The sequence below is a fragment of the Culex quinquefasciatus genome, chromosome 3 (assembly GCF_015732765.1).
Source record: "Culex quinquefasciatus strain JHB chromosome 3, VPISU_Cqui_1.0_pri_paternal, whole genome shotgun sequence".
Classification (NCBI taxonomy): Eukaryota; Metazoa; Arthropoda; class Insecta; order Diptera; family Culicidae; genus Culex; species Culex quinquefasciatus.
In genome coordinates, this window is record NC_051863.1 from 25,921,110 (window position 1) to 25,938,741 (window position 17,632).

The 17,632-nt window shown below is 31.8% G+C and overlaps 1 long non-coding RNA gene across 1 annotated transcript; it reads right to left on the bottom strand.

Moving 5' to 3' along the window:
- Positions 1 to 11,395: 11,395 nt before the first annotated feature.
- Positions 11,396 to 14,979, bottom strand: LOC119770254. The gene is made up of 2 exons (XR_005278734.1): positions 14,706 to 14,979; positions 11,396 to 12,310 (listed from the first exon to the last, which is right to left on the bottom strand). It is a non-coding gene; the product is annotated as an uncharacterized LOC119770254 (long non-coding RNA).
- Between the last annotated feature and the right edge of the window lie 2,653 nt (positions 14,980 to 17,632).

The window sequence follows — 17,632 nt, forward strand, 5'->3', positions numbered from 1 at the left end:
AAAAGTGGCACATGTCCGTCCCCGCTTGAACGAACTTTTGTTGGCTCCAGAGAGAGCTAAATTGATGGGGACGACACAACACATAATCCATCACAAGTCGATGGAAGCACTTGTAAATGACAGATTTTGGAAATGCTTGCTTAAAAGGAAGAGTGATTTCTGCACTCGGCAATTAATTCGAATTGCCAGAAGTCACCATCATCGGCAAGTGATCGGAATGACGGGACAAAATTTGGGTAGAAATATCAACAAAATTGATTAGTTTTCTTTGCAAAACTTACATTCAAAACAGTTTATCTTGAACTATCAGTCCTCGTTTAAAAAAATTAATAAATATTAAAACAAAGTTTACATTGTTAAATCAATAATATATTTCTAACAAATACAAAAAAAAAATTCAAAAAAAATATCACGAGGAAAAAAAAGCCAGAAGTTTCAAGGATCAACCTTGGTTTCCCAGTCCAGAACGCAACAACGCGGAAAAGTGTCACTCGGACGTGACCGGACTTTGGAACGTACCAATCCAAATCCAATCATTTAATTCACCCCCTCTAGAAAATGTAAACTTTCCTTCCCTCAGGTATTCAAACGTATCAGTACTCTCCGTACTCACCCACCATCAGCCCGTATCGGTTGACCCCTTGGGAAGTTTAAATTTTATCCCATTTCCTACGAAACCTCTTAAGAGGTGGAGGGTGGTTTTGTAAAATTCAGGTCACCTGTGTCATCCCGACTCAAATAAAAAAAAACTACCGGTGTTTTGGGGAGGTTCGAGGCCAACCTCTGAAATCTAATTTATCGTCGGTCACATTCCGTCCGGAAATCATGCTACTTGATTTTAAAATTTATAGCCAATAAATTGATTTCGTGCCGCTTTTTTTTACGGACGGCAATTTTGGCCAAATTTCCCTCCCACCCCGCCAACTCCCGGGGGAAGTATGAATATCGGGGCTCCGATTTACGACATTAGTAATTCATGCCAACAAGCGACCTGGTCTGGTGGAATTTGGATCAGCTGAAGTAAACCAAAAAAAAAATCATTGGAAGAGCTAATGAAAGGACAACCTTGTAGGTGGTGGGTGGGAAAGTAAATGAACCATTATTTCCGGCCAGCCGCAGTTGTTGGATGGTTTTGGCTCACCGGAGGTGGTTTTCGGGACAAGGACTCAACTGGACCGAACTGGAAATGAGCTTTCGTGGTCATAAATTCCTGATATAAAAGAATCTGTTGTCTTTTGGTTGTTTTGATTTTGGTTTATGCACTGTAAAAAAAACAAAAGAATAATTTTTTCAAACAATTTTCAGATTTAAAAAAAATGTTACCAAAATAAAAAAATAATTTCCTCTGAATCCTGAATCCCAGTCCAGATTTGCTTCAAATGGTTACAACTCGAACTGAAAATCTTTTCACCTTTTAAAAAAAAGCAAAACATTGTAAAGCTTCGTAAGGTTTCAACAGGGGGAGACACAGTTTTCATTCTTAAATTATTATTTCCAATACAAAACATGTATGCAGGACACCATAGAGCTTTAAAAACGGAGCAATTCTCTACGAAATCGGTCTTTTTTCTTCAATTTTATTTTTTGTATTTTTTTAATCCGGCTGAAACTTTTTTGGTGCCTTCGGTATGCCCAAAGAAGCCATTTTGCATCATTTGTTTGTCCATATAATTTTCCATACAAATTTGGCAGCTGTCCATACAAAAATGATATGTGAAAATTCAAAAATCTGTATCTTTTGAAGCATTTTTTTGATCGATTTGGTGTCTTCGGCAAAGTTGTAGGTATGTAAAATCTTTGAACGAGTTATGAATTTTTGAATCAGTACTAATTTTTTCAACAAATCGAAATATCGGTCTCATTCAATATTTCGCTCTTTTAAATTGTTAGTCTTGGTTTAAAAATTCTGAAAATATTTTTTTCGAAAAGATTGGAAAATTTCACGAATGTTTCATATTTTAACATTGAAAATCGGACCATTAGTTGCTGAGATATCGACATTAAAAAAATGTGGGTTGTTTGTAGGGCGTCCAAATTTCCCGGGTTTTAAATTTCCCGGGAAACGGGAAAAGAATTTTTGGAATCCCGGGAATTCCCGGGATCCCGGGAAAATTTTGCAACAGTCATAAAATCTATGTTTTCATTATATCTGTTATGGTTTTCAAGCTGAAAATCATAGAATTAGCTCAATCATATCACAATCATATCATTGGTGATAAACGACACTTCAATCCTAACAAGGACGACATTTTTTTTAAATAACTTGAATGAAATTAAAATAAGTTTTTTGTTGTGCTTTGGATTTTAAATGAACTACACTGCCCATGTTCACATAAATGTCCCATATGCAAAAACAGCAAGCTGAGAAAAACGCAAGGGAAGTTTGTCCCACACATAAGGCTACGTGTTAAGTTTTCACGTAAAAACAGGATTTCCTCTTGATTTCTAGAACAAAGTACTGGATGTGCGCTCTTTTGAAAGAGCACACGATTTTGAACAAAACTGCATCAATAACTCAAAAGTGATGAAAATGCATATGGGACATTTATGCGATCATGGGCAGTACAATGTGATTCAAATTAAATAAATTGATATAAATATATTATTCTTTTTATATGACATGATCAGAAAAGCTTGAAAATTGTCTTTAAAAATATCTTTAAAAAACAGACATCAGTCAATGTAAGATTTTAGCTAAGTTTGAAATTTCATGTTTTATATAATAAAGTTTATGCAATAAGTTGCAAAAAGAAGATTTTTACAGCACGAGTCGTCGTTTATCGGATAAATCTTAAATTAAAAATTTTGATTATTGATACTAGTTCTGAAAAGTTCATCTTTCACAGAAAAACTTTTGCAAAAAAAACATATTTTACAAATTACTTTTAAATAACTACTGCCAACTAGGAAAAAACAGGAATACAGTCTGAATATGAAGGAGATTTTAGAGCAATAAATTTGAAAATTGGTGTTCTGCTAGTGTTTGATGAAAAATAATTTGATTTGATTTTTTTTTCCAAATTTTAAATCATAAATAAACGTAGATATCTCAATCATTTAAAAATATATAAAATCGAATAGGAATTATTTAAAGCGCTAGGCATTTTGCAGAAACTAAACTAAAAGCTAAAATTTTAACAGTTTTGCCTAATACACCAAATTAATGGTGATATATGCTAAATACAAATTATAATGCTTTAAAATTATTATCGATTATGAGGTATTCAACTGTTCATCTATTTCCATAACCAAATTCGAATTTCCAGACCAAAATTAGTTTTTTTTTTCAATTTCGGGAATTCCCGGGACAAATTTTAAAAAATCGCGGGATTCGGGATTTCCCGGTTTTGTAAAAATCCCGGGAATTTTGTCCCGGGAATTCCCGGGATGGACGCACTAAATCTAAACAAGGACAGCAGTCTTTAGATAGTTAAAAACACATTACAAAATGTGTTCTTTGATGTGCTTTGGAATTTAGTTGAACCAGAATTTTGAATATATTTCTTTTATTTTTTTATTTCTATAATATAACTACAAAAGCTTATACAATTTCATTGAAAGTGCCTAAAACAACAAGAAATAAAATTATGCCAGACAATGTAACACTTAGGATAAGTTTAGAATTTTATGTTTTATATTTAAAAACATATTTTAAAAATTATCTTCAAGTCACTACCAACCAACTACCAACTGGGGATAATCGGAACTGCTGTCTGAATAGATACAGAAAATTTTAGAGCAATAAATTTGGAAATCGGTGTACTAATTGTTTTGATCTGTTCCTGTTGTAATCCAAATCAATCAAAACAATCAGAACATTATTCAAAAACAAATTAGCTTAAACAGCTGTCTTAATTCGTTACTTTTGTCCTGATTTGCTCCAGATGCCGGTTTATGATGAAAAGTTAAATAATTTTTAAAATATTATGCTTTTTTCAAGTTTAAAGTCATAAATATACGTGAATATTATATAAGTAGTAGAGAATATCTAAGGCGCATAGCATTTTGCGGATCTGTAAACAAAAATTTGAACAATTTTCCCTGCCAAATTAATGCTGTTATATGCCAAATACAAATTTAACGCTTTAAAATGCTAATCGATTACTAATTTCCACAACCAAATCTGAATTTCTAGACATAAATTTGATATGTTTTCAATTTCGGGAATTCCCGGGACGAAATATGAAAAATCCCGGGATTTGGGAATTCCCGGTTTTGGAAATATCCCGGGATTTTTGTCCCGGGAATTCCCGGGATGGACGCACTAGTTGTTTGGGTAAGACTTAGAAAACATCAATTTTCCTGTTTTTAAACTTTTGCATTGCAATATCTCAGCAACTAAGGGTCCTATCAACAATGTTCAAAAAAGCAAAATATAGAGAATTTTCTCAGCTTTTCAAAAATATTTTTTTCAAGAGTGAGCAAACATGTGCACTAATTTTAAAAAATGAAAAACTGCGAAAAACACTATCAAATGCATTTAAATACACTTTTTGCATTGAAATGTTGAGGGCCGTGTTTTTTTATATTGTATGGAAATTTTGCTACGAGGGAGTTACCCTTGAGGGGGGTCAAACATCCATTTTATTGCGTTACGTAGTAAATGAACGCTCCCTTACTGAATTTAAACAGTAAGAACTGACACTTTTTTGCTGAAATGCCAGCTATTTGCCAACCATTCAATCAATCATCTGTTAATGTGAAAAATCTAAGGAGCTGTTCTCTACGAAATCGGTCTTTTTTAATTTTATTTTTTTGTATTTTTTAAATCCGGCTGAAACTTTTTTGGTGCTTTCGGAATGCCCAAAGAAGCCATTTTGCTTCTTTTTTTGTCCATTTTATTTTTCATACAAATTTTGCTGCTGTCCATACAAGAATGATGTATAAAAATTTCAAAAGTCAGTATTTTTTGAAGATTTTTTTTAATTGATTTGGTGTCTTCGGCAAAGTTGTAGATATGGATATGGACTACACTGAAAAAAATGATACACGGTAAAAAAATTTCTGGTGATATTTTAAAGTTAAATTTAACTTTTTGTCATTATTTTTAATTTTTTAAGCAGAGTTCGGAAAACCACTTAGGGGAAGGTGGGGCAAGACGACCATATGGGGCAAGAGGAACAATCGCTCCTACGGCCGTAATTTGTACAATTTTGATTATTTCCAGTATGAGGAATTGTTGCTAGCAATGCAATTAGCTGATTCTTCTACCACATAATCGCCAAAATGACGTAAACGCCACGGGGCATAAGATTTAATGAAGTTTTTTCGAAACCTTTGTTTTCTTATAATATTTGGAAAGTACAAAATAAGGCTTAGGGTTCGTTTTAAGGCTCATTTTATCAAAATGCTATTTTTCCTAGATCAGTAGTGTCCCTACAAATGACATGCACCTATTACAAAGTATGATTTAACTTTTGGTTATTTTTGTTGAGAGCTTTTAAAAAATCTTGTTCAGGTGGGGCAAGTGTACCATATGGATTTTTAGTATGGAAAAATTATGAATTGCTGCAACAACATATTTTATTGGGAAATAAATACATGAAAGTACTTAAAAACTGATAAACAATCGTTAAAAAATTGTACATACAAAGTATAGTGATATTATGAAAATTTACTATTTATCATCGAAGTAGTATTTTTTCCTAAAAACGATAAAATTTTTAGTAAAATATTATTATTTAATCTAAAAATGGAAGAAACCATTCAAATACATTCTAATCTGATGTATCTAAGTGATAACAGTTCAATTGTTGGCAAATTACCATATTTTTTCATGCATTGTTCCTCTTGCCCCAACGGGTTGCTCGTCTTGCCCCACTAGTTGAGTAGAACGTACGGAAAATCAAAAATTTTAAAATCAATTTTTCACATTAAAAAACAGGATTTTTTAAAAACTTTTTTTAACAAAGTCTTAGTGAAGACCTAGAATAAGATGATTATAATAAAATCCGACAGATTTTTTAACTTTTTAATGGGTTATAACGAGCATTTCCTTAGCTTGTTACTCTTGCCCCACTTTCCCCTACACTAACAAATTGAGTAGGCTTCCTCACAGTAAACACTCTCGATACTCACCTTGAGTGTAAGGGCTGTGTAAATTTACTCATATTGGAGTAAAATGAGGGTGTCAGTAGGCCGTTTCCAACAATTTGTTATTTACAAAATCAATAAAAGTAAGTAAATCTTTCCCAGTTCCTGAGGGGAACACCCTTGAAGAGTATCGGGGCCGGCATTTACAAAGCGGATTCAGTGGCAGTTTCATTCTCAACTTAATGTTAACATGTTAAGGTTATTGTTGACATTCCATAGGTCGCCTCCCTAAGGTGTCGTGATAAGGTCCAGTTTGTGACGATACACTACCTTCTCTTTTCTAAGCAATCGATTCCAGAAGGGAAAAGATCACCAGTTGTGTTGGTCCGAGCCGGGATTTGAACCCCGATCTACCGCTTACGAGGCGGAAGCGTTACCACTGGGCTACGTGGCTCGGTCAGAAACAAAATCAATGACCACATCAATCCAATATCAAGTGACTCTATCAATCGGTTGTACATTCGAGGTAGCGTCAATGTTTATTAATCCGAAGGTTATGTGTTGGTATTAAAGTGGACACAATTTTTTTTTGTCTGTCTTTTTTTTTAGATATAAGCTAATTTACTATCTAGGTTACTATAATAAAAAAAAATATGTTTTCATTTATGAGCAATGTAATTAGCTTATATCTATGAGCCCATACATCCCATTGAAATGTGGTCAAGGACATACTTATGGAAAATAGGACGAGCTTTCCGGTAAAAATATTTTCGAGACTGAAAAATCATGTGAGTTAAAAAGACATCGCAAAAAACTGTCAAAAATCTTATTTTTTAAACATTTTTATTTTTAAAACCGCTGTAACTTCACAAGGATTGGACTTAGGACAATGGTCAATATGGAGACTTTTATGTAAAATTGTCTGGAAAATCGACTCTCGTGTTCGATTTTTGAAAATGTTGACGTTTAGAGCACTTTAAAAAAAACAGTTTCAGTAAATGATTTTTGCTTTTTTTTAGGTGTGTTGCGCCATCCTGCGTTTTTCGTGAGTCTTTTTGTAACATCTTAGGCTATCTTCAAAAAAATTTTGAACGAGAAAAAATCTTGGGATCACCTTCGAAAAAGTGGAGTGTTTTTTTCTTTCAGTGTATTTTTTCGGAAAGCCCGTTAAATATCCTACAAGTTTCATCCTGATTAAACGATACAAAAAAAATCAAATGACCGAAATCTGAGAAAATTGCTCTAAGGTAACTTCACAGTAGAACGTAACCTTACTTGAATATATCAGTTAACTAAGTATACAGTAAAATTTGAATTGCTGAAATTTCAGTTTATGTAAAATCAGTAAATCATTCTTTTTCATATTGACATGTTATAAGCAATTTTAAAACTTACACTTTTTTCACAAATCGCATAAAAAGTAACTCACTACTACTATCTCATCTATCTCAATATTTTTAGCATATTTCACATAACTCAATTTGTCATTGGAACTGTGCATTTCCATTAGCAAAGCTGATACCTCTCTCTGTGTTGAGTTCATATTGCCTCCTCCAGTAGCATCAGCAACAGAAACAGTACCGTCTATCTCCTCTCCAGTGATTAATCCCGAAAACAATAAAACAAATAATGGTTTATTTGTGTAATTCCTCTTCCTCTGCTCTCGACGTTACCTTTTTTTTGCCATCCGGAATTCTTCCACCACAGAAGGAGCCAATTTTCGTCCTTTTCGCTCCTTTTTCCTGGCGAAGGTAATTTATACGTAATATTAAATGTCACACTTAATAGCTGTTTTCTAATTTATTTCTAATTAAAGACATTTACTGTTTGACGCATTGCCACACGTTAATGTCAGAGTCCTGGAGAGTCCTTCAAAGCCACCGAAAGTGAGTTAATGGTCCCTGGGACGCGAATTTTCCTCTTCCCCTCGCACCAAAAACAATAGCCCACAACGATGGGGTGCCTAATCTTCCCTACTTCCCTCTGCTCAAGTAAAGAAAGCAAGAAAAGAGAGAAGAAAAAATCGCAAGGAATTTTTCGCAAACTGGAATATTTCCACCTCCCCCCTCGTGTCGTGACAGGCGGGGAAAATTGAGTGCCCCTGACGTCATAAGTACATGTTTCGCACATTATAAAAATGCTTGACGCGACCGTGTTTGATGGATGGCACTTTTGTTTTCCTGCGATTCTTTTTTTTTTGCAAGCTGAGCAAACTTGGGGTGGAATATTTTGCAATTTTTCAGCGGCGAAATTTATGTCCCACTCGCAGGAAATGGCAGGAAGTGTCAGAGCGGGAAAAATCTCATGAATTTATCACCGGTACGTCGTGCGGGATAAAATTTGCATGTCGAGTTAAGTGGGGAGGGAGGTGAATATGCCAAAATGATTTTGAGGGGAATGGTTAGCATTTTTGAACCGGATTATAAAATTGAATTTTTGATTTTTGATCAACGTGATCAATTATTAAAACCTGCAATCAATAAACGAAATTTATTAATCATCAAACAATTCAAACACTTTTTAACAACGCTTAGGGTGAAAATTAGTTGAAAAAAAGCTGAATAATCAATATAAAACTTTAAATTTTCAATTTTTCCATTGAATTTATAGACTTTTTTTCCTGAATTTCTTTTTATTACTGAGCAATTCTCTACGAAATCGGTCTTTTTTCTTCAATTTTAATTTTTGTATTTTTAATCCGACTGAAACTTTTTTGGTGCCTTCGGTATGCCCAAAGAAGCCATTTTGCATCATTAGTTTGTCCATATAATTTTCCATACAAATTTCGCAGCTGTCCATACAAAAATGATGTATGAAAATTCAAAAATCTGTATCTTTTGAAGGAATTTTTTGATCGATTTGGTGTCTTCGGCAAAGTTGTAGGTATGGATATGGACTACGCTGAAAAAATGGTACACGGTAAAAACATTTTGATGATTTTTTTTCACTTAAACTTAATTTGCAAAAAAAACACTATTTTTATTTTTTTATTTTTTGATATGTTTTAGAAAACATCAAATGCCAACTTTTCAGGAATTTCCAGGTTGTGCAAACAATCTTTGACCGAGTTATGAATTTTTGAATCAATACTGTTTTTTTCAAAAAATCGAAAAATTGGTCGCAAAAATTTTTCAACTCCATTCTTCGATGTAAAATCGAATTTTCAATCAAAAAGTACTCTAGTGACATTTTGATAAACTGCACCGTTTTCAAGCTAAATCCATTTTAAGGCGACTTTTTTGAAAATAGTCGCAGTTTTTCATTTTTTTTTAAATTAGTGCACATGTTTGCCCACCATTGAAAAAAATATTTTTGAAAAGCTGAGAAAATTCTCTATATTTTGCATTTTTGAACTTTGTTGATACGACCCTTAGTTGCTGAAATATTGCCATGCAAAGGTTTAAAAATAGGAAAATTGATGTTTACTAATTCCCACCCAAACATTCAATATTACGCCCTTTTAAAACGTTAGTCTTGGTTTAAAAATAGTAGTTTATGCAACAAGTTGCAAAAAGAGGATTTTTTCATCACGAGTCGTACATTTATCCAACGAGGTTCACCGAGTTGGATAAATACGAAGAGTGCTGAAAAAATCAAGTTTTGTAAAGAGTTCCATACAACATTTTTTGAAATTCCAAAGAACACACACTGAGTGCAATTTTAAGTAAAATTTTCATGTATTTTGTCAATAAATCGTTTCAATCAAAAAAATGCTGAAAAGTGTTACTTTTCGAAACAAGTGCTGAAAAGTTCAACTTTTCAGCACCCATTTGAGTGCTGAAAAGTAGAACTTTTCAGCATTTATTTTGAAAAGTGTTGCTATTCGATTCTGTTATTTTTGGTACAGAAAAGTAGGCTATTTCGTCATTCAAGAATGACAGGAAAAGTGAGTAGTTTCACGACGGAATTGCAAAAATTCATATTTTAACATTGAAAATCGGACCATTAGTTGCTGAGATATCGACATTAGAAAGTGGTGTGTTGTTTGGGTGGAGATTAGAAAATTTCAATTTTCCTGTTTTAAAACCTTTGCATGGCAATATCTCAGCAACTAAGGATCGTATCAACAAAGTTCAAAAATGCAAAATATAGAGAATTTTCTCAGCTTTTCAAAAATATTTTTTTCAAAAGTGGGCAAAACGGTGCACTTTATCAAAATTTCACTAGAGTACTTTTTGATTGCAAATTTAATTTTATATCGAAAAATAAAGTTGCAAAATTTTTGCGACCAATTTTCGATTTTTTGAAAAAATTAGGCCGATGCAAATATTTAAAAAAGTTTTTGTCCCTCGGCCCTGGCCAGGGTCAAGGGGGGGGGGGGCAAAAAAATAAAAATTTAAATAATTAGCCATAGTCTTCACATTTAAATGAAAAAAGTGTTTTAAAATGCATTTTACACTAGTTCAGTTGTTTTGCAATCATTAGTTTTCAAAAAATCTAAGATCTGTCAAAAACAAAAATTGTATCGAAAAAAAAAGATTTTGCATCGAAAATTTTCAAAAAATGTTAAGATTTTTTCATAAACCCAAACATGCTAAAAATGATTTTAAACGCAGGAGAATGTATTTTAATTTGATTTCAGCGGGTTGCACTTGAATTTTCATTGAAATTTTGAAGTTTATTGTAAAAATATTTTTTTTGCCCCCTGATTTTTCGGGCCAATTTTGGTGACAAAAACTTTTAAAAATATTTGTACCAGCCTTAGTATTGATTCAAAAATTTATAACTCGCTCAAAGATTTTTTGCTCAACCTGGAAATTTCTGAAAAGTTGGCATTTGATGTCCTCTAAAACATATCAAAACAAAAAAAAAGTGTTTTTTTGCAAATCAAGTTTTAGCATAGCATAGCATAGCATAACGGGTCTGCACAACGCTGTAGGGGGTGCCACAATGGTCAATTCAATATTCTTAGACAATTTGATTGCTGCCCGGTACAACCAAGAATATCTAAGAACGGAAATTTCCACACTGTGCTCCAAGGCTACGCCCATACAGTCCCGTGGGGATTTGGGAGGGGATGTTTTTGTTGTTCACTAGTGGCAAAAGTGCAGGGAACCCATGCGACATTTAAAAGTGAACGGAATTTTTTTGGGAGGTTTGGAATGAGGGTTAGAGGAATTTCATCGGGCCGATGAAAATGGTTGAATGCGTAATGTATTAAATGATTTGGATGTTTGTAAGTGTAAATGTTAGTCTTTAGTGTATTATCTAATAAGCATATAGTTTTGTAAAAATGATAAATAAAAAAATATATAATAAATTTAGTATATAAGTTATGTACGGGGTTCCCGGGATGCGGGCCATGTTGGCTGCTTCCCGGCCCGTGGGGAGGTTCGGACGATTAACTTCAGCACTGCACTGGTTGAAGGATGAAACTTGACTGACTGATTTATTATTTCAGAAAGAATGCTTAGTATGACAAGTCTGCAAGTGTTGGTGCAATACGGCTAGGGTGCCAGGCCGTAACTACCCCATCGTTAGACTCGAATCGTCTCGATTCGACTTTAAAAACTGTTTTAGTTTTTTTCTCTGAGTTCCACTGATGTGCTCGAGTTGCTGCGGAGTTCGTCCAAGGGCGGATGCCTGACGTATCGAGGACATCACATTCCCAATGACTGTTCCAGGCTAGACGGAGTCCTGACGTGTCGAGGGCCTCACAAATCTAGTTGTCTGGAGCCCCGGGATGGCAACAGGAAGGATTCCTGACGTATCAAGGATATCACATTCCTAGCATTTGGTTGATGCGGCTCAGGCTCATAAGAATTATGAGAATTTTCTGGTTTGATTTAAACGATTTCTTGCTAACTTGTCCTACCAAACTTAATTCTAACAGCGATATTCGGTGTACAGTTTCTTAGTAGCATCCATCAGAATTTTTGCAGGCTAAGGCTTTTGGAAGGGACAAAAGCACTTGGGTTGAGGTTGAGCTATGTCTGCTCTCTCCTCAATCACGGCATAAAACCCTTTTTTTTTTTGTTCTTTCGTTAACGCCACAATGATTACGAATTTTACAATTACAACTCATTCTTCATATCCATTACTACCTCTCAAAACGCTGGTTAGGTTCATTGGGGAGAAATTAGCCTGGTTGTTTTGCACGTCTGCTGCTTTCCTAGACGTGGTTACCAAGCGGGTGTTGAGTGAATATGGTGGAAGTCTAAAAGTAAAAAGCGTTAGAAATATCAAATAAAAGAAGGAATGAAGATGCTATTGATTTTTTTCGATGCTGTTTGCCTGCCAGTCCTCGGTTTCGGCTCGTGATTATCATCCTGATTCTCTATGGATCAAAAAGTATTGGTTAATATTCGATGTTTATAGTGAAAGTAAAAGACAGATAACAGTAGAGATAGACAACTTACAACAAGTACACAAAATGTTACACAGAAAATGCCAATACAACGACTCCTCCATCGTCAAACAAAGGTGCATTTTCTCTTTCAGCATTATGGTAGTCATGATGCTGTTTTTGTGTATTTGATACTTATTGTAAAAGTAAAAGGCGGATGAAAGTAAAGTAAATAGCTTACATTTAGTAAATAAAATGTTTAACAAAAATGCCAATGAAAATCTTCAAATTGGGGCTCCAATTGAGCAACACGACCATATGATAATATTGTGCGAATCGACCTCGGATAATTTGATGAAAACAGAATTAATTTCAGGAAAAAAAAATACATCATGCTTTGTAACAATTGCCCGTCCATTTTTTTTTTTTTTTTTGGTTAGGGAATTTTAAAAGTAATGTGAAAACACAATGGTGAAAAATTGTCAAGCTAGTTCGTAATTTCAAATTACAAATTTCCAAGTTTGTAATACTGAATTACAAACATGAAAAAAAATATATTTATATTGAATGTAATCTAAGATTACGTAATCCTCGATTACAATTCACTTGTACCCTTTGTATTTCCATGTAATAATGGATTACAATAAAATTACACAACGTCTCAATTTTTAAAGTTTTTAAAAATTTTTAATTTTTAATTTTTAATGTTTAATTTTTAATTTTTAATTTTTAATTTTTAATTTTTAATTTTTTATTTTTAATTTTTAATTTTTAATTTTTAATTTTTAATTTTTAATTTTTAATTTTTAATTTTTAATTTTTAATTTTTAATTTTTAATTTTTAATTTTTAATTTTTAATTTTTAATTTTTAATTTTTAATTTTTAATTTTTAATTTTTAATTTTTAATTTTTAATTTTTAATTTTAATTTTAAATTTTAAATTTTAAATTTTAAATTTTAAATTTTAAATTTTAAATTTTAAATTTTAAATTTTAAATTTTAATTTTTAATTTTTAATTTTTAATTTTTAATTTTTAATTTTTAATTTTTAATTTTTAATTTTTAATTTTTAATTTTTAATTTTTAATTTTAATTTTAATTTTAAATTTTAAATTTTAATTTTTAATTTTTAATTTTTAATTTTAATTTTTAATTTTTAATTTTTAATTTTTAATTTTTAATTTTAATTTTTAATTTTTAATTTTTAATTTTTAATTTTTAATTTTTAATTTTTAATTTTTAATTTTTAATTTTTAATTTTTAATTTTTAATTTTTAATTTTTTTTTTAATTTTTAATTTTTAATTTTTAATTTTTAATTTTTAATTTTTAATTTTTAATTTTTAATTTTTAATTTTTAATTTTAATTTTTAATTTTTAATTTTAATTTTTAATTTTTAATTTTTAATTTTTAATTTTTAATTTTTAATTTTTAATTTTTAATTTTTAATTTTTAATTTTTAATTTTTAATTTTTAATTTTTAATTTTTAATTTTTAATTTTTAATTTTAATTTTTAATTTTTAATTTTTAATTTTTAATTTTTAATTTTTAATTTTAATTTTTAATTTTTAATTTTTAATTTTTAATTTTTAATTTTTAATTTTTAATTTTTAATTTTTAATTTTTAATTTTTAATTTTTAATTTTTAATTTTTAATTTTTAATTTTTAATTTTTAATTTTTAATTTTTAATTTTTAATTTTTAATTTTTAATTTTTAATTTTTAATTTTTAATTTTTAATTTTTAATTTTTAATTTTTAATTTTTAATTTTTAATTTTTAATTTTTAATTTTTAATTTTTAATTTTTAATTTTTAATTTTAATTTTTAATTTTTAATTTTTAATTTTTAATTTTTAATTTTTAATTTTTAATTTTTAATTTTTAATTTTTAATTTTTAATTTTTAATTTTTAATTTTTAATTTTTATAGAACTCTTTGGTTTTGGATATTTCGTTGCAATCGCGTCAGCGCGACGACCATGTCAAAGCATTTTCTGCTGACCATCGTATCGTTCAAATATCGTCTTCTTTCCTACGCGGTGACGACCGTTTCAAAGCATTTTCTGCTGACCATCGTATCATCCACATATCGTCTTCGTTCATACGCGGGGTGGTTTTCTTCACTTAAATTTACGGCAAAATCTAATTTTGCCCTATACTAACACCTTATAGCTTGTGTCGACTACGATTTCGCAATATCGACACAGGAAATTGCTGGTTAACCAGACTTTTTGTCCTAAATTTATTGCAAAATCTAATTTTGCCCTATGCTAAACACTTATAGCCTGTGTCGACTACGATTTCGCAATATCGACACAGGAAATTGCTGGTGAACCAGACTTTTTGCCCTACATTTATTGTACTAAAACTTAATAATTACTTACCTTAAGTCTCGGTAATTCACCGAGACGACCGACTGCGCCAGTTATGTACGGGGTTCCCGGGATGCGGGCCATGTTGGCTGCTTCCCGGCCCGTGGGGAGGTTCGGACGATTAACTTCAGCACTGCACTGGTTGAAGGATGAAACTTGACTGACTGATTTATTATTTCAGAAAGAATGCTTAGTATGACAAGTCTGCAAGTGTTGGTGCAATACGGCTAGGGGTGCCAGGCCGTAACTTATAGAATAAATATAATAAATAAGATAAATATAATAAATATAATCAAGATGATTCCAGGAAGCTGTAAAAAAAACAGTAATTTAATATATAAAAGCTCCAGATGGTTCCCATGCTGTTTTAGAAAGTTTCGTTAATTTAAGCAATTTGATCATATATGGTATGAGGAGATGGTATGTTACAGGAAAGGAATAGGATAAAGAAAAATAAGAACATTTAAATAAATCATATAGTGAGTAGATAAATTTTCATGTAGACATTAAAATAAAAATAATTCCAGGAAGCTGTAAAAAATGAAAATAATTTAAAAACTAATACTCCAGATGGAAACACAAATAAAACAACAGAGACACAAAAATTCTAACACGCGGCTTCGCACCTTCCACAGAATTCGACATGAACACGACCACGAATACAGCACAAAAAGAACACCGCAAAAATCCATCTTCCCGGCGCTGCTGCTCACACGATACTCTTTTTTGCAAATCAAGTTTTAGTTACAAAAAGTTAAATAAAAAATCAGCAAAATTTACCGTGTATCATTTTTTCCAGTCCGTACCATACCTACATCTTTGCCGAAGACACTTAATCGATCAAAAAATTCCTTCAAAGATACAGATTTTTGAATTTTCATACATCATTTTTGTATGGCCAGCTGCCAAATTTGAATGGAAAATTATATGGACAAACTTATGATACAAAATGGCTTCTTTGGGCATACCGAAGGCACCAAAAAAGTTTCAGTCGGAATAAAAAATACAAAAAAAAATGACCGAAATCTGAGAGAACTGCTCTAACAGATTTGTATTATTAGCCAATTGGGCAGTTATAAAAACAACGATTTCAAACATCAGAACGCCAATTCAAATCGAAAATATTTGATGGGTAATTCTCTACCAACTCACACGAAATCGGGAAAAGTTGCCCCGACCCCTCTTCGATTTGCGTGAAACTTTGTCCTAAGGGGTAACTTTTGTGATGAGATAGAAATTTGGTGTCAAAGGGACTTTTATGTAAAATTAGACGCCCGATTTGATGGCGTACTCAGAATTCCGAATAAACGTATTTTTCATCGAAAAAAAACACTAAAAAAGTTTTAAAAATTCTCCCATTTTCCGTTACTCGACTGTAAAAAATTTTGGAACATGTTATTTTATGGGAAATTTAATGTACTTTTCGAATCTACAGTGACCCGGAAGGGTCATTTTTTCATTTAGAACAAAATTTTTCATTTTAAAATTTCGTGTTTTTTCTAACTTTGCAGGGTTATTTTTTAGAGTGTAACAATGTTCTACAAAGTTGTAGAACAGACAATTACATGTTTTGATATATAGACATAAGGGGTTTGCTTATAAACATCACGAGTTATCGCGATTTTACGAAAAAAAGTTTTGAAAAAGTTACTTTTTGCGTTTCTCTTTGTTTCGTCGTCCGTGTCTGTCGCGGGTGACCATGAATGGTCATGATCGAGGACGACCAACTTTTTCAAAACTTTTTTTCGTAAAATCGCGATAACTCGTGAAGTTTATAAGCAAACCCCTTATGTCTACATATCAAAATTTTTGTAATTGTCTGCTCTACAACTTTGTAGAACATTGTTACACTCTAAAAAATAACCCTGCAAAGTTAGAAAAAACACGAAATTTTAAAATGAAAAATTTTGTTCTAAGTGAAAAAATGACCCTTCTGGGACAATGTAGATTCGAAAAGTACATTAAATTTCCCATAAAATGACATGTTCCAAAATTTTTTACAGTCGAGTAACGGAAAATGGAAGAATTTTTAAAACTTTTTTAGTGTTTTTTTCGATGAAAATTACGTTTTTTCGGAATTCTGAGTACGCCATCAAATCGGGCGTCTAATTTTACACAAAAGTCCCTTTGACACCAAATTTCTATCTCATCACCGTTTATGGCTGCAAATTATTGAAAAACACCTCTTTTTTCGCATGTTCAAAAATGGAAGGGGTCGTACCGCCCCTCCGTCACGAGATATCAAAAAACGGACCTCGTATTCGTGATCAGGGACAAAAGTTACCCCTTAGGACAAAGTTTCACGCAAATCGAAGAGGGGTTGGGGCAACTGCTGTGTGAGTTGGCGGAGAATTACCCTGATATAATTAAAATGTAATTACCAGGATGGATATATAACTATATATTACATTTCTCAGTTAAAAAAAAAAAACAATTAAAATTGATGTTGTAAACCGTGTGGGTAAGAACTCACAATTGAAGAATTCCGGCAATAATTTTTGTATTTTTATTTCCAATTTTTCGGCATAATAGCATTGCTGAAAATAGGAAAATTCTAATCCAAATACAATACCAATAGCCTTTTAAAGCAGTCATCTTGATCCACTCTACCCTCTAGCTTGACAAAATATTACAAACATTTATTACATTTACTTCAGCCGCCCCCCTGACGAAGGTCAATGCCATTTGATGTTCCGAGGTCGAAAAGCTCGCAAAGAGAGTCCGTCAACTTTTTGGTTGTAATTTAATTAAATGAAAATCGTTCCCCACCGCGCCATCCCGGAGTTTGGTCTGGCTGGGAATAGTTTTACCCTCAAAAATCCTTCACTTTTCCAGAGGGAGTGAAACAACATCAAACCTCTCCCTTTTGCTTTTATGGTGGATCGTTGTGCATGATGGAATGGAGTGCAGATTCCCGGGACAAAACCACACGAACTTCT